General features: G+C 42.3%; 1 protein-coding gene across 5 annotated transcripts in view; it reads left to right on the top strand.

Moving 5' to 3' along the window:
• The first annotated feature begins 314 nt into the window (after positions 1 to 314).
• Positions 315 to 23,036, top strand: part of JCAD (junctional cadherin 5 associated) — a 147,247-nt gene continuing 124,525 nt past the window's right edge. For 2 of the 5 annotated variants that reach the window (XM_039363780.1, XM_039363772.1), the window contains exon 1: positions 315 to 526. The gene's annotated coding sequence lies outside the window, so the exon portion shown is untranslated. Of the gene's footprint in view, positions 527 to 573; positions 1,173 to 21,128; positions 21,149 to 23,036 lie in introns of those variants that run through there. The other 3 variants (XM_039363746.1, XM_039363755.1, XM_039363762.1) reach the window with 3 other exon arrangements.

Here is a 23,036-nt window from a genome sequence, read left to right as displayed (position 1 = left end):
TTCTTAAGGAATGAAGCCATCATACCCCCAAAGTTGTCTTCCACTAAAGCAGGCTCTTTGCCCAGGTGGCGTAGCCTTGGGTGGCTTAGGATAAAATCTTAAAAGAAATATTTTGAGGAAGAAATAATAAGTTGGGGGCATTACACTGGAAATTTCCTCAACATGCTTGCCCAGGGTTAACCTGGGGTACCCTATTTTTGGCTTCTGTCCCAAAGTCTATTTAGGCCGACCAGCCTCCTGCACTGTCTCTTAAGAAGCTGGCAAAGGAGCCCAACCAGGTGCTCAGGGAGGGACGGAGAGAGGGAGGGAGGGACGTGGAGCCTTTGAAACCTTGCCCGGCGTGCGAGTCGCTTTCTCACTTCAAAGTCGGTGCAGCGCTCGAGAGAAGAGCGACGCGTAGGCATCTCGGACTCTCGCCCTCCACCGGGCGTGCTTGGCGGCGATGCTTCCTCGCCAGATTCCCGAGCTCGGGATGACGATGGCAGGCGGCCGCCAACGCCGCCGCAGCAGTCCAGCAGTCCAGCACGTAAGTGGCCAGGCTCGCGGGAGGCTCCTGACGCTTCTTGCGATTTGCTAGGCAGTAAACTCCCGGGGTGTGTGGAGACGGGGGACACTTCTCTCTCTCTCTCTCCACCATCCCACCACCGCCCGGTTTGCAAACTAGCCTCACTGTTGCGCAACTGCCAACGATTCGAGTGTGGCCTCTTCCTAAGTTTTCGGCCGCGCTTCTGGAGCGAAATGGATTGCCTGCCTCCTTTCTGATTCTTCCTTCTCTCTTTCTGAGATCCAGGAGAGGGTGCGGTTACTAATCGCACATGCGTCCAGATTTAGGCTTGTTGTTACTGTAGGGGGGGGGGATCTTCTTCCCTGTCGCCTCCTCGTTCCTAAATTTACAAATTTGAGCGCCAGATTGCCCGACTCAACCGCCTAGCTGAGACTGTTGACCTGCTGGGGGGAAGTTGTTTGAGGGAAGGGGAGAAGATGTAACTTTTGTGCCAGCCTTTCTCTTCTGGAGACGTCTTGCTTGTAGGGGAATCGAAGGAGCTGGGCTGACGGCACTGGGTTTTTCTAGTACCTCGCAGGTCTGGAAAGAGCAGCCTGATTTGGAGAGGGTGTTTCCTCCACTCGAAGCAGCGCCTTTTCCAGCTGTCTGGCGTTGGATGAGCCAAGGGGTATGTTGGAAGGACTGAAACTTTCTGAAGTATTCAGAACTAGTTATATTTCCAGGCTTGGCCTGGCCATTAACTAATCAACCAAAGTTTGGGTCAACGGGATGCAGGCACTAAAATTAATCCCTGGAGTTAGGGAGCTTAGGCAGGATCATACCAGGAAACTTGTTACTTGATATGCCAAGTTAAGTTACTTGTGCGATGTGAACACAGCTGTGGAGTGCCTGGTGTGTGTTTGAGGAGAAGGCATGAGTGTAAATCTTGGATTTTTTTAAATCTCCTACACTGATTCCTCACAGAACTGGCTGCTGTATATGTACTGCTTGGTTTTATCTTCAGAGCAGCCCTGCTAGGCAGGGAGAATTAAGGCAGAAAAATCTCCCAGGATCTTTTTTAAAAAGGGGCTTATGGCTTTCTTCTCTTAAAGAGAAGTTAATATTGACTGCTTGATATTTTGTTTCTTGGGTTGTACTTTTAACTCTGCCCATTATTTGGTAAATGTTTTCTGTGCTTTTTTAAAAAAAGAAATTTGGAAGATTTGGGGGATGTTGAACTATGCTTTTATTCCTGAAAATTTTCACTTTGACAAATAATAGTAAGAAATAGCAACAGTAGTTGCTGGTGATTTGAACCTGATACTATCTATTGTTAGTCTATAACAATGGATAGTATCAGGTTCAAATCTTTAGCAGGTTCCTGTTGCTACGGAATTCCTAAATGGATTGCTACGGAATTCCTAAGAATCTAGGCCCAGGACAACTTGGGGTGCCAATTTTCCAAGTGGTACTTGTTACTGACACTGATATATAATGCCAAGGTAATGTGTCTTTATAGATCCCGAGTCTCTTCTCCATATGTGGCATGGTACACAACAGATAATCTTGAACTCATCAGAGCTGTGAAGCCTAAAGTTAATGCAAGAAAACGATCAGTGTTCAGAATCCAGAAAGCTCCAGGTTCTAGGCTAAGCTGAAAAGTGAAAAAAAAAAAAATCCCATGCAAAAGGCAGAGGCATGATACAGTACATTTATGTACTGTTGCCAAGAAAATAATGCTCATGTGTGTCTATGGAGATTCTCAGTCATCCAGGTATAGATACTTTTTTCAGTAGGCAACTGGACTTTCTTGTGTTTCTTTGGAAGACGTTTCGCTTCTCATCCAAGAAGCTTCTTCAATTCTGACCAGATGGTGGGGAATGAAAGGATTTATATTGCTTGCAATATAATGACCATCTGTCTGCAAGCAGTATAGAAATCCTTCCACTCCTCACCATCTAGTCAAAGCTGAGGAAGTGAAACATCTTCAAAAGATGTTGCCTTCTAAAAAAAGCACCTTTGGAAATGCTGATATGCAATTTTAACTTGAATATAGAAGGACTGAGGATGCTTTTCACCTGGGACGAGTTGATCTAGATTTGTCATTGGTTCTCCGTTAGAAAGTTGATTTCAGTATTATATTAGCTTGTACCCTTCTTGAGAAGGATAGTATGAACCATCATCCACTAAAGGTCTTTTTTTCCTAGTTCTGCCAATCTTTTGTTGGCAAGTGGGCTAATAGAAGAGATCAAATGGCTTTTCTATTATAAATACATTTTTGAAAGTATTTATTTGACCTACGTACATTGTATTTATGTATATTCCACCTTTCCACTCAAAGTAGCTAACAGAAATAACATTTTACATAAATCTAAACAGTTAAAAAAGAGTTTTAAATTAACGTTGTAGTAAGCATTTAATTTATTAATTAAAAATATGACAGATGAGCTGTCTCTTCTTGGATTTTTCTAAAGGTTGAGATTGGGAAATTATTGCAGCTTCTAAGGAATGTGTTTCCTAAGTAACACAGGAGGAGGAACTTCCCATTTTCCACAAAAACTGAGCCTCCAAGGACAGGAGCATCATCAAAAGAGGCTCTCCTATAGAGCTTCCTGGATGGATAGGATCCTAACAGGAGAGTTAAAGATCAAAACAAACTCCTTAAAATGTACCTGATAAAACGAAATCTTATGTAAGCTTTGGAGTGTAGTGGTGATGAATGCACATCAAATGCTGCCATCATGCAACTGCAATGTTGTCAGTTCTGTGGCTTCAAGGTGCTTGTAACATACTTGGGTCCTTTTCACTAACTGTGAAAAGTAAATATGGATCCCTGTTTCTACTTCTCTGAAGGAAAAGGAATACTTAATAGAGCAGCACACAACTTTCAATAGTGGAGTTTTGGAACATGTGGAGACAGATGTAACTCATCTTTTTCTGGCTGATTAGAGCAGCTGTGAGTCTGGCAATAGACACAACTGTTTTAGTAGTTCAGAAAGAGGAACCAATATACACATACTCCTGCACATTCCAAAGAAAGATATGGATAGTTCTGGTGGTTATTTTTCTTTCTGGTCCTCTTCCCCTTATAGAAATATAAATGTTTGGTTTATGAATAATTATACTGAGGTAATTATATTCTATATGGGGTGAGGAGATTAAATAAAGTTTGGACTGAAAATAAACCACTAGACCCCCACTGAATACTAAGACTTGGACTAAACAATCAAAATCAAAATCAAGAAGAGTGGTGAATGATTGGTGAATGATCATAGCCAGTCCTTATGCAGCAGGTAACTAAGGGAACATAACTTTCAAATAATTTGGAATGCTGATATCACTCCTTTGTTGCCAAAAACTGTATATTATGGTTTCTCAAGCCTCTGAAGCATAACTACTCAAGTTGGGCATACTCCTTCTTGAAGTTCATCCATCTGGGAAGACTACTCCAAAGTAGGGGTACAGGCTGCCCCTTCCCTCACCTTGTGCTGATTTCATTGCTCATTTTGAATTTAGCATATTGATACCCTGCATCATCTATGCTTTGAATTTTTTTGATTTTATCGTATTTTCAAAATGTTGTTAATTACAGTTAGGCAATACTCCTGGTATTTTGTAAATGGAAATTACAGCTCAAACATAAAGAGATAATCAGTGTATCCAATGCCCCAAACCATAGCTTGGCTGTCTAAGTTAAAGCTTTGTCCTAAGATAGGAGTTGTAACTCTGTTGAATTACATGGTTGTATTTTTGGTCTACCATTCTCTGGATTTCTGAGCATAAAACTGTCTGCTATTTTAGATAACCCTTATAATGGATATGAAGGAAATGTGAAGGCAGTCAACTAAAAAAAAAATCAGATAAAACTACAGATTCAAGCAAACGTTGGCCAAGTTTTAAAAGTTCATAATCCTAAGATCAAAGAATTTAATGAAAGATTTGATTCCTTTGATCAGCATATGCGGTCAGTAGATCTGGGTGGATAGTCAAAAGCAGAAACAAATCTTGTTTTGCACTACTCTTTAACAACCCATCATAAGTTTGCATTCAGGCCAAGGCCAGCCCAAGATAAATTCGTTCAGAAAAATCAAAATAAGACACACTTCCCACTAATTACCATGCAGCAGAATCTATTGCAGCCTTAAAAAAAAGGCAACTGCTCAGTTTTCATATGAACAGGAAAAACAAGGATATAATCTTTTTAAGGTAATGGGATCTTGGTATATCTGCTAAGTGCTAAGATGATGTAGTACAATTTTGACTATTCTGTTTTGGAATAATGATTGTTTTAAATCTAGATATCAGGGAATGATCTGATTTAAGTTCCTTATGTCTTATTTCCCTGTATTTCCTTAAACCATGGTAAGATTCTTACTCAAGATGAACAATTTGTTGCGAAGTTGTGTCCGACCCATCGTGACCCCAGGCCTTCGTGTCCTCTACCATCTTCTGGAGTCCATTTAAGCTCACACCTACTGCTTCAGTGACTCCATCCAGCCACCTCATTCCCTTCTTCTATTGCCCTCAAACTTTCCCAGCATTAATCCCTTCTCCAGTGAGTCCTTCCTTCTCATTAGGTGGCCAAAGTACTTGAGTTTCAACTTCAGGATCTGGCCTTCTAAAGAGCAGTCAGGGTTGATCTCCTCTAGGACTGACCTGTTTGATGGCCTTGCAATCCAGGGGACTCGCAGGTGTCTTCTCCAGCATCATAGTTCAGAGGCCTCAATTCTTTTGCGCTCAGCCCTTCTTATGGTCCAACTTTCACAGCCATACATTGCAACAGGGAAAACCATGGCCTTGACTATATGTACTTTTTGTTGGCAGGGTGATGTCTCTGCTTTTTAGTATGCCGTCTAGATTTGCCATAGCTTTCCTCCCCAGGAGCAAATGTCTTTTAATTTCTTGGCTGCAGTCCCCATCTGTGGTGATCTTGGAGCCCAGGAAGATAAAATCTGTCACTACCTCCATTTCTTCCCCATCTATTTGCCAAGAATTGAGAGGGACAGATGCCATGATCTTGGTTTTCTTAATGTTGAGTTTCAAGCCAACTTTTGCGCAATTCTGGATGGCATTATCCCTGCAGGACTGTACCACATTCTTTTATTTAATACAGCACATAGATGAACTTGCAAACTTTCATTCCAGGACTGCCATTAAAATGCATTTTTAGAATTAAATACAGCTGTCACTAGCATCCAGTGAATGTGTTTTAGAACATTACTAAATGTTATTTGTACATTTCTGGGAACAACAGCTGGCTGGTCACTTATGCCTTGCATTTATCAATCTTAAAAGTGACCTAGCTGATCTTGAAAAGGGCTGTGGCAAGACTAGGAAGACATGAAAATACCTCTGAAGAATGCAAGTTATTTCTGTACTACAGGTAGACCTCGACTTTTATAACCATTCATTTAATAATCTTTCAAAGTTACAATGGCATTGAAAAAGTGACTGTTTTTGACATTTATGACCATTGCAGCATTCCCAAATTCAGGTCTTTGGCAACTTTCATAGGTTTATGATGGTTGCAGTGTCCCAGGGTCATGTGATCACCTTTTGCGACCTTCTGATAAGCAAAACTGATCACATCTCACTTGTGTCAGAAGCATCAAGATGCTTCAGGGTTGAGAGGATTAGCTGGCAATATCATGGTTGCCCAGGTACACCCAGTTGGGGGCTCCTTTCATGTCCCTGGCATGAGGAAGCGAGATTCATTCAACAATCACTTTACTAACAACTCAATTAACAACTGTGGCAAGAAAGGTCATAAAATGGGGCAAAACTCACTTAACAATTGTTCACTTAGCAATGGAAATATTGGGCTCAACTGTGGTCATAAGATGAGGAGTACCTGTATAGCCAGAGAAAGTATATCAGTATGTTGTGATCAGTTGTCAAGATACTCTTTCCTTTGTTTAGCCATGTTATGGAGGGTCCGATATCCATTGAATTTGCATGTAACAATGTTTGAAGATGTAAACAATATTAATTGATACAGACAGTGACAGAATGACTATTTTTATTATATTTCCATTAATTTGTAATATGCTTTTAATTTAACAATGGAAGTTACAATGTCCCTTGTGCAATAAACTATGTGTGCCACTGATCATTTATACTAATGTATCTAATTAAGAGAGTCTAATCATGGATGCTTGCCATGATGAGCCTTATTGAAGTGGCAGAAATTTCATCTCTTTTCTTTCAGCCATTCTTATTCAATCTGATGGGAACCAAATGGTGTTTGATTATTATTATTATTATTATTTTTAAAAGGAAATAATTCTGATGAAGTTCTCATGCAGTGCCTGAAAACGTTCAGTAAATGAAGCTATCATGACTCTGATACGGGGGTTCCTACATGTAAATAATAAAATAATAAATCTTACTCGTGAAGTACTTACTAGGTTGTGGGGTAAATGCCTATGTTACTATAGTTTTTATTGTACAGTTGTTTCTGTCTGCAGTCTTTCTAACTCCCCTCTGCCCTTTCAGTTAAATCCCAATGGAAGATAAGATTGGTGACCTTTCCCAGATCAGAAAGCATAATCTGCCATGGAGAAGAATGCAAAACGAACAAGAGATCTATAAAGGTAGTCCTCAACCTAGGATCACAATTGAGCCCAACATTTCCATTGCTAAACAAAGCAGTTGTTAAGTGAGTCATATTCCATTTTACAACCATTTTTGCCATGGTTCTTAAGCAAATCACTGCAGTTGTTAACTGAATCATGTTATTGTTAAGCTTCCCCCATTGAGTTTGCTTATCAGAAGCTGGCTGAGAAGGTCACAAATGGTGATCACTTAATCCCGGGACAAGGCAATCATCATAAATACATAAATATCATTGCCAAGTGCCTGCATTTTGATCACAAGACCACTGCAATACTCATAAATGTGAGAACCAGTCATAAGTCACTTTTTTCAGTGCTGTTGTAACTTCAAATGGTCACCAAACGGATGGTGTAAGTCGAGAACTATCTATAATGGAAAAGGCATTTCTAAAATTGTCCATCACTTCACAAAGTTGCATGCAAAAATAACACCCCAGAAAATCATAAAAGCAGGGGTCCCCAACCTCTGGGATGGGGCCCACTAGTGGGCACTGAGCAATTTGCAAAATGGGCAAGCGCGCATGCATGCTCATCCCCACTTGCACAAGCAGGGAGCAAGCATGTGCATGCCTGGTCAATTTGCGTGAGAGACAGGTACCCATGCATGCTGCTTGTGCAAATGGAACTGCACACATGCTTGCCAGCTGCTCTTGCAGAACCATCCCATCTTTGCTCTCCCTCCCCACCGGTCCTCAAAGCCAGAAAGGTTGACGAACTCTGTCCTAAAGGATCCTGAGAATTTGGTAGCAAAGCCAATCTTTTTTTGCACAAGTATAAATCTTTCAGAAAATTGGAAAACAGATATCATCACAGCCAACCCTTGAGTTGTAGTGAGAAAAAAGAGATCCTTTCTCCCCATACATTTTATTCAATTTCTGGGGACCACTCAGCTATAGAAGTATAAACCTGCCTTCATTGTTCCCGGTATGGAGAGCCATGGAGAGAATCTTGGTGAAAATATTTAGAAATGGTTACAAAAGAGTCTAGAGGTTTAAGGCATGAGACTAGAAACCAGGACGTTGTGACATTCTACTCCTGCTTTAGGCATAGTTGTATGGGCTAATCACCTCCTCTCAGTCCAACTCACCTCACTAGGGTGTTGTGGGAAAACTACGAAGAGAAAAGAGTATAAGATATACTCGCTGCCCTGAGTTATTTATAAAAATAATACAAGTGGAATAAAAACAATCTTAAAAAAAGAGCAAAATGGGCAGAAATGTGCCTTCAGCCCTGGGAAAAGAGACGGTATTAGTAAAGACTAAGACCAACTCCTCCCTGTCTCACTGGGTTATAAGAGGGAAAGAAAAATAGAGACTTGCAAGATTGTTTACTATAGCCTAATTCAATAAAGTAGATTCTAGTCTTATTACGGAGATTGTTTCCTGATTTGGATAACCATGAAAGGCTGGCATCTAAAGCCACATGAGGATAGTCGGATGACAGTAGAAGATGCTAGTGAGGAAACATGATGATTTATTATAATTACTAATCCCTATGTTTTGTTTTTTGCCCACAATCTGCTAGTATTATATGTTAGAACTGTGGTAAAATAGTTTGTATGGTAACGCTTTTCACAAGTCTGCCATTATACTTAGTTGGATTGCTATTCTAAACCAAGTTGTCTTCTCTTCCCAGCAGTGTATTACTACTCCCACTTCACCTGGCCCCAAAGTGCCTCCCAAATCTTTGATTGTAAATCCTGAGACTGAACCTGTAATCTGCAAAGCACATGTCAACCACAAAGCAATGAGGTTCAAAGCTCTTTTATTTTCTGATGAGATCATCCATGTTTTCCTTATGGGGTGGTCTGTTCTGTGTTGCCTAGAGTGGATGGAGATTGCATGTGTGAGCCTCTTAACTTCTTGATTTGCACACAGTTGTCCTGTGGCATGCAGCCACTGCCAGAAGTGTGCGTGGGACGAGGAAGCAATAAGTAGAATTGTATTTTTTTCCGTTCTGATGAATTACAATGATGTATTGTTCTGTAGATTAATAATCAGGCCCTGCTCTTCTGATTGCAGAGGGAGGGGAAATAAACAAGAACTTTTTTTTTTTGTTCTCTAAAGGAAAAAAAATCTAATCTCTGCAAAAAGCTTAATTAAGATGAGTTCACAGTAGAAATAATATTTCTGGCTGGTTAAAATAGCCACCTGTATAAATGTGGACTCCATTTTAGTTCGGAGTATTATTTTTTCCCTAGGTTGACAGTTTCTGAAGTTGAGCGGGTCAGTATGAAATGTTGCCCAAGGGTTAACAGTTCTGACACTCTATCCAGAATGTCTGTCTCTTTCTGCTTGATGGAGGGGAATATTATGACACATCATGCAGTGCTGGCTGAAGTACACAACACCCCACCCCTCTCCATAAGAATACCTCCAGATCATCCTCATCATTGTGAATTTTTATTTTTTTACTCCTTCGGAAACCATCTAGCCAAAATATTTGTGTCAGGCCATTTTCAGGTTATGAAACTTTATCAGTGCCCTTTCAAGCAGTGGTTCGTCAGCTCTTGCAGTCTTACTGGACTTACATCATAAAGAGGTAAATGCTATGGACTAAACAGGGTTGATTTAGAAGATTTTAAATGTCCCTTTGAAACCTAAGATTGTATGTGGATTGAGTCATGTAACATTTCCTCACTTAAAAAAAGCATACATCAGCTTATAAGCATCTATCTATCACAGCATACTCTCTGAGTTATAATCTAAAAATTGTGGTGTCCAACCTTGGCAACCTTAAGAGTTGTGGACTTCAGTTCCCAGAATTCCCCAGCCAGCATGACATATAGAAAAAAAGGAAGGAAGTGGTTAGAAGCAAGGCATAGGTTTTTAAAGTTGATTGATTTATTATGTGTCATCAAATAAGTGTTGTCTTTTAGTGATCGTATACATATCTGTCCCCAACCTGGACTTCAGGTATTCTAATAATGTATCCATCAATAAAGGAAAATATCTGAAGCTCAGGGTTGAAATGGGGAGTGCTTGGTGCTCTCTGAGCTTGGTTGTTTCCCTGAAGGCATTTCATTACCCAAACTAGGTAATATCATCAGTGCTAGTCGTGTATCCATCATTATGTAATTGTGTCCAACTATTTGGTGCCAGTTGCTCTTTGTTGCTACCTTTCCCAGCATTATGGACTTCTCAAAATAGCCAACTCTTTGCATAATGTATACAAAGAAGATTTGACCATAGTCATTTGTGCCTCAAGTGAGAACATGGATTGATTTGTTCAGTAATTCGTTTGGGGAAGGGTTTTTTGGGGGGGGGGCTGTCCATAATATTCTCAGGAGTCTTACTCTTTCTAACCTCCTTCTTCAAGATACAACTTTTTTTAGAGTAGTACAATAAAAACTATTGTCTGCTTAAAAATTCTGATCTTTAAAGATATAGATATGGTGTGGCCTCTGAATATCTTTTCCAAGATCTTCCTTGCTTCTACAAGTATGGGCTGTATTTCTTGACTGCTGGTTCCTTTGGGATGGATAATGGACTCTAAAAGGCAGAAGCTATGCGTGACTTCAGTATCTTCATGTCAGTTTCAAGGGCGGCTGTTGCACCTTTTGTCATTAGTTTGGTTATTCCCATTTTTTTTTTTAAATTGTGACCCTTGATGTTCCTCACTAGAGGAAAATGCATTTTCAGTTATAAGAGTAGAGTCATCACTATTGCTATTTCCTCCTCCAGTTTTAAAGCCATATTCCTATTCTTACAATCCAGATTCCTTTCACTAATTTTCTGCACAGTGGTTGAGTAAGGAGATTCTATACAGCTGTGAGAGGGCAGGCTGCCTAGCAAATAGCCAATACCTGTGATTTCTGTTGTCCTGCCGTTTTAAGCCTTCTCTCCAGCCAATACAGCAACCTATAAAAACTGTGCTGGGTGTGGTCATGTTGATGGGTGAGAAGGAGAGTGATATGGAGAAAAAAGGAGGTATGTTTGTATGTGGAAGCAAAGCAGCCTGAAGCAGCTAAAAGAAGAATTTTCTCTATCCCAAAGGTGTTTTTTTTTCCCTTGAAAATTTGAAAATCAAGAAAGTCCAGTTTTCTTTTGAAAAGCACCATTTCTCTAGCAATGCTTACTAAGGAATAGTAGTTGGAGTAGCAGGACTAGTAGCAGTGGGGAAGAGTGTTGTAGTAATGGGTAATGAGTAATAATTATGAATCCTTGTTTGTGTGTTGTCTAGGGACCTGGGTTGGCTTTTTTTTTTTTTGTGCTTGGAGCCAACTAAACTAGGTTTAGTTAAAACAACCTGTGATAGCAGCCTTGTCTTGCTGCTTTGCCATTATGGAGCCAGCATGTTTTATCATGTTCTGTCTGGACTGTACATTCCTTTTTTATTTTTAATAACATTTTATTAAGATGTATAGTAAAATACAAACTACAAAGCAAATAAAAGGACACAATTGGGAGGAAAAAGGGAGAAGGGAGTAAAAAAAAAGAGATTGACTTCCAACTTCCCCTGTTGGAGTAGAATAGATTATTAATGTTGAGCCCCAACTTTTTACTTTTTCACAATAGCAAAAACTAGCCATTTCTGTGACAACAAATCAATCTAATGGACTGTACATTCCTATGCTATGTAAAAAGCTTTATATAAGAAAAATGAAATGTTATGGGATTCCCACTTTTCTAAGAACATACAATAACTTGACATGGTTGATTCAAAGGCTTTTCTACCACTACTACTGCTACTCCAGCTACTACTCCTCGTGAGTTCTACTACCCTTAGTATTGCTAGGGAAAATTGTGTCTGGATATTTTGAGTCTTCCAGGTCATGGTTGTCCCAAAGGTGCTTTTCAAAAGACAACTGGACTTTCTTGGTTTGCAAGTTTTCAAGGAAAAAAAACCCAAGAAAATTCAGCTGCCTTTTAAAAAGCACCTTTTTCACCTAGAGAAAAAGTCTTTCTAGCTGCTTCAGGCTGCTTTGCTTGAATGAAGCAAGTATTGCTTTCTTTTTTGGTATTCTTTGACTTTCTCAATTATCTTTTGTTCCTCAGCTTTTTGTAAAACTATTTTAACATCTGGCATCTCCCTTTTTATGTACAACTCTAATCTGCATTGGATAATCCTAAACATTAATTTGCTAGCATGTAAAATTAAGGATATTGTGTAATAGTTTGTTCACTTTTTAAGTCTCCATTCTTTAGTATTGGTATTTAGACTAACCTCTTTCTATCTAGTGATCACTGTGTCACTCTCTAGATTTGCTGGTATTGCTTGATTACAATTTTTAATTTTCTCTGCTGCTAATTGCTTTATTTGTAACAATATTACAATTTCAATTTGGTAATGGAGTGTTGATCTAACTTCCTCTTCTAGTATTATAGGTTCTTGTAATATCTTCTAAAGTATTTTGAATATTAAGAGACCTATTATTCAGGAGAATTTCAATATATGCCTCCATCTTTGATGTCTGAATTAGTTGTTCTCAGTCCACAGGTGTCTTTAAGCATACTAATTCAAATATGGAGCACCTTCTGAGCTCAGAATCTTTGTATAACTTTTCTGGTTTTCCTATGTCTTTTTCCATCCTCTGTGCCTTTACAGATGCTGTGCCTTTACAGAGGCTCTTCTATAGCTTTCTGAAATTCTTAATTTCCTACTTGAAATCTTTGTCGTTCTTGGTTTTGGCTTCTCTTCTTAGAAATTTCCAATGTTTATTGAGATATCTGCTTTGCTTACATTTGTTTCTTGTTCTTTGACAGTCTCTCTTCACATTCATCCTTAATACCTTGAATTGGTTTAATGCAGGGGTCTTCAAACTTAGCCCTTTTATGACTTGTGAACTTTAACTCCCAGAATTCCTCAGCCAGCATGCCTGGCTGAGGAATTCTGGGAGTTGAAGTCCACAAGTCATAAAAGGGCCAAGTTTGAAGACCCCCCACCTGGTTTGGAACCCCTGGTTCCAATGGTTCTCTATTTCAAAACAATTCCTAATGTTCTTATTGGAAATGGTGGCTAAATGTTCAAGAGGATATCAAGGAATATTTGCTTTTGTTCTTGTGTTTTATCTTGACTTACAAGTATTACATCAGCAATCTGTGATCTGAAGTGAGCTCCCATGCTTTGCTGTTAAAACTGAGCTATTCTGTTGCAGCCAATTTGATGTGGCAATGTCCATGTATGGTTCCTGGTGAACGTGCATGGAACTGGTAGTTCCTTGATTAAGCTATGGTTTGTAGTTAGCTTGTTTGTCTGTACTGGTAATCCCCTGATTTTCACATTGTTTATTGTGGGGTTCTTAGTGCTCTCTGAGCTTGGTGGTTTTCTTGCAGATATTTCTTTATTCAAACTAGATAATATCTTCAGTGCTAGTAAGGAGTAGATTTTGCTCTTATTTTTATCTACTAATGGCTTGGTCTGTCACTGTTGGAAGCACTGGGTTTGGTGGCTCCTTGATTGAGTTGTGGTTTATTGTTAGTTTGTTTGGCTGTTCAGAGGCCCTCTGTGCTCCCTGAGCTTGGTGGCTTGCAGGTATTTCATCACCAAACCAGGTGACATCATCAGTGCTAGCAGAGATAGGATTTTATTCTTATTTTTATCTACTAAAGGTTTGTCCTCTCAATGTTGGTAGAAGTGGACTGGCTGGCTCCTTGATTTTGCAGTGGTTTACTGTTAGATTCTTTGACAACTTAGGATCCTTGATGCTCTCTGAGCTTGATTGCTTTCTTGCAGACATTCATCATCAAACTAGCTAACATCAGTGCTAGTAGAGATTAAGATTTGTGTTGTTATGTGATTTGCCCTGCCAGTGTTATGGTGGGTGGTTCCTTGATTAGGCTGTGGTTTGCTAGTTTGCCTACATTGGTAGTTCCTTGATTGGGATATTGCTTATTGGGTCCTGGTGCTTTCTGAGTTTGGTTGCTTTCTTGCAGATGTTTCATTATCCCAACTAGATCATACCATCAATGCCAGTAAGGAGAGGGGTTTGCTCTTATTTTATGTTCTAATGGCTTGCTTTGCCATGTTGGCAGCAGTGCTCTTGATGGGTTCCTTGATTAGGCTAAGTGGTTTATTAACTTGTTTGTTTGTATTGATAGTCCCTTGATTGTTTATTGTGGATTCTTTGGTGCATTCTGAGCTTGGTTGCTTTCTTGCAGAAATTTCATAAATGAAAGTAGCTAACATCATCAGGGCTATTAGGGATTCGGGTTTGCTCTTAGTCTTTAGTGGCTTGCTCTATCAGTGTTGATAGCAGTGGTCTTATGGTTGCTTAATTAGAGTGGTTTATTGTTAGATTGTTGGTCTGCATTAGTAATTCTTTGATTGGGATATTGTTTACTGTGGATTTCTTGGTGCACTCTGAACTTGATAGCTTTCTTGCAGATGTTTCATTACCCAACTAGGTGACATCGGTGATATTAGGGTTTGGTCTTTGATGTTATACTAGTGGCTTGTTCTGTAAGTGTTGGTAGCAATGGTCTTAATGGTTCCTTAATTAGGCTGTGGTTTATTGTTAGCTTGTTTGTCTGCATTGGTAGCACTTTGCATTCTGAGCTTGGTTGCTTTTTTGCAGAATTTCATAACAAAACTAAGTAGCACCAGTGCTCACAGGGATTAGGTATTGCTCTTATGCTTTAGTGGCTTGCTCTGTCAGTGTTGGTAGTAGTGGTCTTGGTGTTTCCTTAATTAGCTTATGTGGTTTATTGTTAGCTTGTGTCTGCCTGCATTGGTTGCTTTCTTGCAGACATTTCACTACCAAACTAGGTGACCCCATCAATGCTAGCAGGGATTAGGTTTTACTCTTATGTTTACATACTAGTGGCTTGCCCTCTCAGTATTGGTAGAAGTGCACTTGGTGCCTCCTTGATTGGGCTGTGATTTACTGTTAGCTTCCTTGGCAGTTCAGCTCCCTTGGTGTTCTCTGATCTAGGTTGCTTTCTAGCAGACATTTCATAATGAAACTAGCTAACATCATCAGGATGTTAACTTGATAGCTTGTTTGCTTGCACTGATAGTTCTTTGATTTGCAGATAGTAGTCCCTTGTGGTTTCTGAGCTTGGTTGCTTTGTTAGACACATTTAATTATCAAACTAGCTAACATCAATGTTAGTAGGGATTAGGGTTTGTATTTATTTTTACATACTAGTGCCTTGCCCTGTCAGTGTTTTGGTTGGAGTGGTCCTGGTGGTACATTGATTATGCCATGGTTTACTGTTGGCTTACAGTTAGCTTGTTTCTCTGAATTGGTAATTCCTTGATTGGAATATAGTTCTCTGTGGGGTTCCTGATGTTATCTGATCCTGGTTGCTTTCATAACCAAACTAGCTAACATAATTAGGCTAGTAAAGATTGGGCTTTGCTCTTATGTTCTAGTGCAGTAGCAGTGTCTAAATGATTCTTTAATTAGGCTGTAGTTTATTGTTAGGTTGCTTGTCAGGATTGCTAATACATTGGTGCACTCTGAGTTTGGTTGCTTTCTTGCAGACATTTCAAACAAAACTAAGTGATATCATCAGGGCTAGAAAGGATTGGTAATTGCTCTTGTTTTAATACACTTGTGGCTTGCTCTGCCAGTGTTTTGGTGACAGTGTTTCTGATGGTTCCTTGCTTAGACTGTAGTTTACTGTTAGCTTGTTTGTCTGCATTAGTATATTCTTTACTGTGGGGCCCTTTTGCTTTCTGAACTTGGTTGCTTTCTTAGAGACGTTTAATTACCAAACTTGATAACATCATCAGACCTAGTAGGGATTGGGGTTCGGTCTTATTTTATTTCTGGTGCAGAGGTCTTCAAACTTGGCTCTTTATGACTTGTGGACTTCAACTCCCAGAATTCCTCAGCATGCTGGCTGAGGAATTCTGGCAGTTGAAGTCCACAGGTCATAAAAGGACCAAGTTTGAAGATTCCTGTTCTAGTGGCTTGCTCTGTAAGTGTTGGTAGCAGTTGTCTTGGTGGTTCCTTGATTAGTCTATGTCAGGGGTCTTCAAACTCACCTCTTTTATGACTTGTGGACTTCAACTCCCAGAATTCCTCAGCAAGGTATGCTGGCTGAGGAATTCTGGGAGTTGAAGTCCACAGGTCATAAAATGACCAAGTTTGAAGACCCCTGGTCTATGTGGTTTATTGTTAGTGTTGCGTCCTTCGCGAAATGGCAATGACACGAGAAGCAGTTGTAGTTCTCAGAAACTTCTTTATTTCTGTTCAGCATACTGGTTACAAGACGCCGACAACGCCCGAATCTCCCGGCCTCTTTTATAGGCCATTCCCGGGCCAATCTGCAACATTTGGCGTGCCAGCACCCGCGCATGTGCGCACATGCTGGCGACAGCCAGTCTGGTCCCGGGCAGCTTGCACCTGCCCAGGACCGTTGCAATGCCCCGAGCCTGCTTCCACAGGCTCAGGACATAACACCCCTTCCCCCCTGGCTAAGACTATGATCATACAATAATAACATACAACCTAATGTGAGCATAGTGCCCATACTACCTAGTGCCAGTTATTTCCTCTGCTTCTATCATTCCCAGTGTTCTAGTTTCCCATGTGTACAGGAATATTCTCTGTTAACTCTGTTTTGCCAGTAGAGTTACAAAATCTTCTAAATACTTAGGAGATCTTCTGGCTCTCTGTGACCTCCTGACTTCTGGGTACCTACCAAGTACCCCTTGACTGAGGGGTGATGTATGCTTGTCCCCCTTGCTACACCCTGGTGATTCCCAAGGACTGTGCTCCAATGCCTGGCCTGCTTGCTTGCCCACAGGGCTCATCAGGCCAGGGCTTCTTTCTCTGTTTGACCTGGTTGTCCTGCCTGGCTGCAGGCTCTCTGGCCCTCTTAAGTGACTGTCACTGTTGGGCAATTCTGTAGAACCTCCCAGGTCTGTCCTAGACCTGTCAAGAGGTTGTCTTTCCCCTCGTTCCTGTTCTGTACCCGGGCTTCTTGGGGTTTCAGTGCTGTCCCAAAACTCAGTTGTCCCCTGAGTGATGTCAGAGGTGTTGTAGTCGGGATTTGGTTCCTCGACCACCTCCCTGTGTGCTTGCCCCCTTCTAGGGACAGGAGTAGTGTCGGGCCAACTAGAGGGAATGTGTGCCAGCTCTCTTGCAGGGTGTGATTTGTTTGGACGCTCCCGGATATCCTCCCTGACTGGAGTACTGAGTGATGCGGGTGAGTAGTGATTGTTCCCCCGGGGTGACTCCCTGGCTGGAGTAGGCACTGGTGCCTGAGTTCTAGTTGGGCTCCGTGAATTCCTGTTTGGAGCACTCGCGGAACTTTGGAATGGGCTGTCTGTAGCCTCCTCGTTAATGATGGGCAGCAGCCCGTACTCTTCCCTTTGCCCTAAAGGGTCCCCCTCCCCCCTGGAAAAGACCAAGGAGTCTCAGTGGGAAGGTCCCGTCTAGTGCGGAGCTGGTCGATGTGTCGACGCAGGACACGACCGTTGTCCAGAGACACCTCGTAAGACAGAGGACCTGTGACTCCGGATACAGTGGCGGGGATCCATGAATGGCCAGGCCCATAGTTACGAATCCAAACCGGGGCACCCACAAGCAGTTGCCTAGGTGCCCTGGGGCGTGTGAGTGTGGAAGGAAGTCTGTCTGGATGCAACCGGTCAAGCTTGGTAGTCAGTTTGCGCCCCCAACGAAGTTCAGCTGGGCTCCTCCCAGTAGAAGTGGATGGTGTAGTGCGATAAGAAAGGAGGAAGTCAGCCAACCTGTGATGCCAGTTTCCATAGGTAATTTTCTTCAAGGCGTCCTTGGTGATGCAAACCATGCGTTCAGCCATACCGTTGGTCGACGGGTGGAAAGGTGCAGAGGTGGCATGACGAATCATGTTGGACAGGTACAGCCTCAAGCCATTTTGAATGGCTATCAACTAGGACCAAGAAGAATTGACCCTGAAAAGGCCCAGCATAGTCAATGTGTACCCTAGACCATGGAGACTGTGTTTCCTCCCATCTATGTACAGGAGCTTGGGGCATTTCAGGGCGCGAGCGCTGACAAAGGTGGCATGCATGCACCTTAGCTTCAATGTCTCTATCTAACCCAGGCCACCACAAATGGCTGCGCGCAAGCACCTTCATGCGTACAATGCCAGGATGACCTTCGTGGAGGGAACCTAAGACCCTAGTCATCATTGAGGCAGGAATGACAACTCTGCTCCCCCAAAGCAGACAACCCTGGAAGGTGGACAATCCGTTCCTTTTGGACCAGAAACTCTGAAACTCAGTCCCAGGACAGCTCTCTGGCCATCCAGATAAAACCCAAGAAAGGACATGTGAAAGTGTGAGATCTGTGGCTGATTCAGCGGCCACATCCCTGGCATCTAAAGGAGACTCAGGCAAGGCCTGAATGGAGAGGATATTGATAGTTGGTGCAGGGTCAGCTTCTATTACCGGCAGGGGTAATCTACTGAGGCCGTCAGCATGGCCCATTTCTTTCCCAGGTTTGTGAAGTAAGGAAAAATCGTAGGCAGACAGAAAGATAGACCATCTCAGCATTCTGGGGGAGATGATTTGGGGAGTTTGTTTATGTGTAGTAAACAGCCCCAACAAAGGCTTATGGTCAGTGAAGACCGTGAAATGCCTGCCATATAGGAAATCATGGAATTTTTTGATTCCAGCAACAACAGCTAAAGCCTCCCTGTCAATTTGAGCATAATTTCGCTCTGCAGAAGACAAGGTTCTGGAGTAATATGCAACAGGAACCTGAGTTCCATCTGATCTGAGGTGGCTTAGTACGGCTCCCACCCCATAATGAGAAGCATCACAAACGATGCACACAGGAAGGGATTCATTGAAATGTGCAAGCACACTGTTAGAAGTGAGTAAGGCCTTAACCTCATTGAAACTTGCTTCATGTTTTTGTGACCACTGCCACACTGCCTGTTTGTCCAAGAGCCTATGAAGAGGCTCGGCTACACTAGCCTTGTTTGGAAGGAAGGAGTTGTAGAAGTTCAGAAGGCCCAGAAAAGCCTGTAGTTCGGCCTTGGACTTTGGCCTAGTAGCATGCATAATAGCTTTCAATTTGGATTCAGCAGGGTGAATTCTGGTAGCATCAATTTTGAATCCTAGAAAATCTGTAGAAGGCACCCCAATTTTATATTTGTCCTTCTTAAGTTTGAGGCCCGTTTTCCTGAACTTCAGCAGGACAGCCCTTAATCCCTCAGCTAAGTTGTGTGTAGAGTCTCCTGCAATTAAGACATCATCAAAATAGGGGCAAACCCCTGGTATACCCCGTAGTGTGTTTTCCATTATGCTTTGGAAAATTCCAGGAGCGACATTTACTCCAAATTGTAACCTCTTTACCTTGAATGCCCCCCTGTGGGTCAAAATGGTTTGAGCTACAGCAGCAGCATCATCAACAGGCAGCTGTTGATAAGCTTGAGCTAGGTCAAGCTTTGCAAAAACGCGCCCCCCCCCCTTGAGGGAGGCCAGGATATGACTGACCACAGGAACAGGATAGGCATGTTGCTGCAATGCATTATTCAGAGTGCATTTGTAATCTGCACAGATGCGAATGTCCCCGTTTGCCTTAAGAGGCGTGACAATGGGGGTCTCCCAAGGACTGGAGTCGACAGGTTCTAAAACTCCTTGCTGAATCAATTTGTCTAATTCAGTGTCAATTTTACCCTTTAAAGCAAAAGGAACCCTTCTTGCTTTGATTCTAATAGGGGTGACAGTGGGGTCTAATTTCAGTGACACAGGGGGTCCTTTGTACGTGCCCAGCTGGGGGCTGAAAACATCTGCAAATTCTTTGCAGACTTCTTGTAGGTCAAGTGTTTGCAAACTATTGAGCCCTGTGACGTGTAATCCCAAGGCCTCAAACCAATCGAATCCTATGAGACTCGTTCATTCCCCCCCCCCTACTACTATTACATCTAGTGGACCTTCAAAATCCTTATACTGTACGTTAAGGGTGGCCTCCCCCTTAACACACACTCTGGAGTTTTGAAAGTCTGTTAACACAATGTCAGAAGGCCTCAGCTTGGCCTGAAATCCGCTGCCAGAACAAATCTTCCTAAACGTGTGCATGGAAATGATTGAAAATGCAGACCCCGTATCCAGTTCCATAGCCAATGGAACCCCTTGTAGCTTCACTTTAAGTGACAGCTTTTTCTTGATGGGCTTGTGTGTGCCTGTCCTATAAATGCTTCTTCGCGAAGCGCAGAAACCCACCCTGTTTTGGCTGGGGACCCTGGTACCTTTCAGGCTCAATTCTTCCCGAGGTTGTACCTTCTGATGGCCCAGACACACAGCTGCAATGTGTCCCTGTTTTCCGCATGCCCTAAAGATAGCGGAGCGGAATCTACAGTCGGTCCTCTTGTGGCGACCTCCACAACCAAGGCACTTGGGGAGAGCTGAAGAGCTTCCTTTCTGTTTCCCTTCTTTCGTGGGGTAAAGACGATCTACTTCATCGTCAGGATCCTTCTCTGGGTTCCTTTGGGCTCCTTCCTGGTGCACGGACGCAGCCTCTGGAGTGCTTCTGATCGGCCTCATGTTCTTGATGGCGCCGCCCGCTGCCTCTTCTGCAGTAACCTCTCTCAAGGCATCTTGGAATGATAAGTCTTCTTTAGCAAAAAGTCTCTGCTGTAATTCTCTCTGCCTCAGTCCGCATACAAATCTGTCTCTCAGCCGTTCTTCTAGATCCTTGAATTCGCAGTGTTTAGCGGCTTTTCTCAGCGCAGCAATGTATTCTTTGGCTGATTCTCCGGGTCGCTGATCCCTCTGTTCGAAGGTGTGGCGCCAAGCGATGACGGACAGCTTGGGCTGGAAGTGTTCCTTGAGTAGTTTTTTGAGATCTGTGTAGTTAACAGATTCTAGCGGTATGGGTGCTGTTATGTTTTCAGCGATTTCGAATGCGTCTTGACCGCAAACGCACAGCAGGGTGGCGGCTTTCAAACTATCTTCTCTTACTTGGTTGACTTTAAGATAGTTTTCCACCCTGGCTACGTAAGACTCCCATCTTTCCGGATGTGAGACGTCGAATTCTGAAAGTCTTCCTACTTTTGCCATTTTTGTAGAAAAGGAAGGGTCTATCAGCCAGCCTACCCCCGATGCTCGCTGGATTGGCGGGTAGCTGCCGAGTCAACGCCGTTCCTACCGCTCAGGACTCTCTCGGGTAAGCTTACACCTCTCTTCGGTCAATGTAAGGCAATCCCACCTTCGTCGCCAGTGTTATGTCCTTCGCGAAATGGCAATGACATGAGAAGCAGTTGTAGTTCTCAGGAACTTCTTTATTTCTGTTCAGCATACTGGTTACAAGACGCCGACAACGCCCGAATCTCCCGGCCTCTTTTATAGGCCATTCCCGGGCCAATCTGCAACATTTGGCGCGCCAGCATCCGCGCATGCGCGCACGTGCTGGCGACAGCCAGTCTGGTCCCGGGCAGCGCTGGCGACAGCCAGTCTGGTCCCGGGCAGCTTGCACCTGCCCAGGACCATTGCAATGCCCCGAGCCTGCTTCCACAGGCTCAGGACATAACAGTTAGCTTTTTTGCCTGCATCCCTGCATTGATAGGGATATTGTTTACTGGGGTTCTTGGTGGTGCTCTCTGAGCCTGGTTGCTTTCTTGCAGACATTTCATAACCAAACTAGCTAATAGAAGCAGTGATGGTAGGGATTGGAGTTTCTCTTGTATGTTCTAATGGCTTGCTTTATCAGTGTTGATAGCAGTGATCTTGATGGTTCCTTGATTAGGCTCTGTGGTTTGTTAGCTTGTTTGTCTTCATTGGTAATTCCTTGATTGGGATACTGTTTATTGTGGGTTCCTTGGTGCACTCTGAACCTGGTTGCTTTCTTGCAGACATTACCACATTAGGTGACCTCATCAGTCCTAGCAGGGATTAGGTTTTGCTTTTATGTTACATACTAGTGGCTTGCCCTCTCAGTGTTGGTAGAAGTTGATGCCTCCTTGATTGGGCTGTGATTTACTGTTAGCTTCTTTGGCAGTTCAGTAGACCTTGATATTCTCTTAACTTGTTTGCTTTCTTGCAGACATTTCATAACCAACTAGTTAACATCATCAGGGCTAGTAGGGATTGGAATTTGCTCTTATTTTTATACACGTGTGGCTTACTCTGCCAGTGTTTTGGTGAGAGTGGTTCCGATGGTTTCTTGCTTAGGTTGAAGTTTACTATTAGCTTGTTTGTCTGCATTAGTAGTTCCTTGGTTGGTATATTGTGTAATTTGGGGTCCTTTTGCTCTCTGGACTTGGTTATTTTCTTAGAGACATTTAATTACTAAACCTGATAACATCATCAGAGCTAGGGATTGGGGTTTGGTCTTATTTTATATTCCAGTGGCTTGCTCTGTCAGTGTTAGTAGCAGTTTCTGTGGTTTATTATTAGCTTGTTTGTCTGAATTGATCATTTCTTGATTGAGATATTATTTACTTTGGAGGCCTTGGTGCTCTGTGTGCTTAGTTTTCTTGCAGACATGTCATTACCAAACTAGCTACCATTATCACTGCTAGTAGGGATTTGGGTATCCTAGTTTATAGCATACTTGTGGCTTGGCCTGCCAGTGTTTTGATGGGAGTGGTCCTAATGGTTCCTTGATTAGGCTGTGGTTTATTGTTAGCTTGTTTGTCTGCACTGGCAGCCCTTGGTCCTCTCTGAGCTTGGTTGCTTTCTTGCAGATGCTTCAAGTAACATCATCAATGCCAGTAGAAAGAGGGGTTTGCTCTCATTTTATTTTCTAATGCTCTGTCAGTGTTGGTAGCAGTGGTCTTGTTGGTTCCTTGATTAGTCTATTTGGTTTATTGTTAGCTTGCTTGTCTGCAATGGTAGTTCCTTGATTGGGATTTTGTTTACTGGGGTCCTTGGTGTTCTCTGAGCTTAGCTGCTTTCTTGCAGACATTTCAGAACAAAACTAAGTAACATCAGTGCTAGTAGGGCTTAAGTTTGCTCTTAGTCTTTAATGGCTTGCTATATCAGTGTTGATAGCAGTGGTCTTATGGTTCCTTAATTAGACTGGTTTATTGTTAGATTGTCTGCACTGGTAGTTC

The sequence above is a fragment of the Crotalus tigris genome, unplaced genomic scaffold (genome assembly GCF_016545835.1).
Source record: "Crotalus tigris isolate CLP2741 ecotype Arizona unplaced genomic scaffold, ASM1654583v1 scf7180000017591.2836849, whole genome shotgun sequence".
Lineage (NCBI taxonomy): Eukaryota > Metazoa > Chordata > Lepidosauria > Squamata > Viperidae > Crotalus > Crotalus tigris.
Note: the sequence above shows the minus strand (reverse complement) of the source record. Positions and strands in the feature narration are given on the sequence as shown.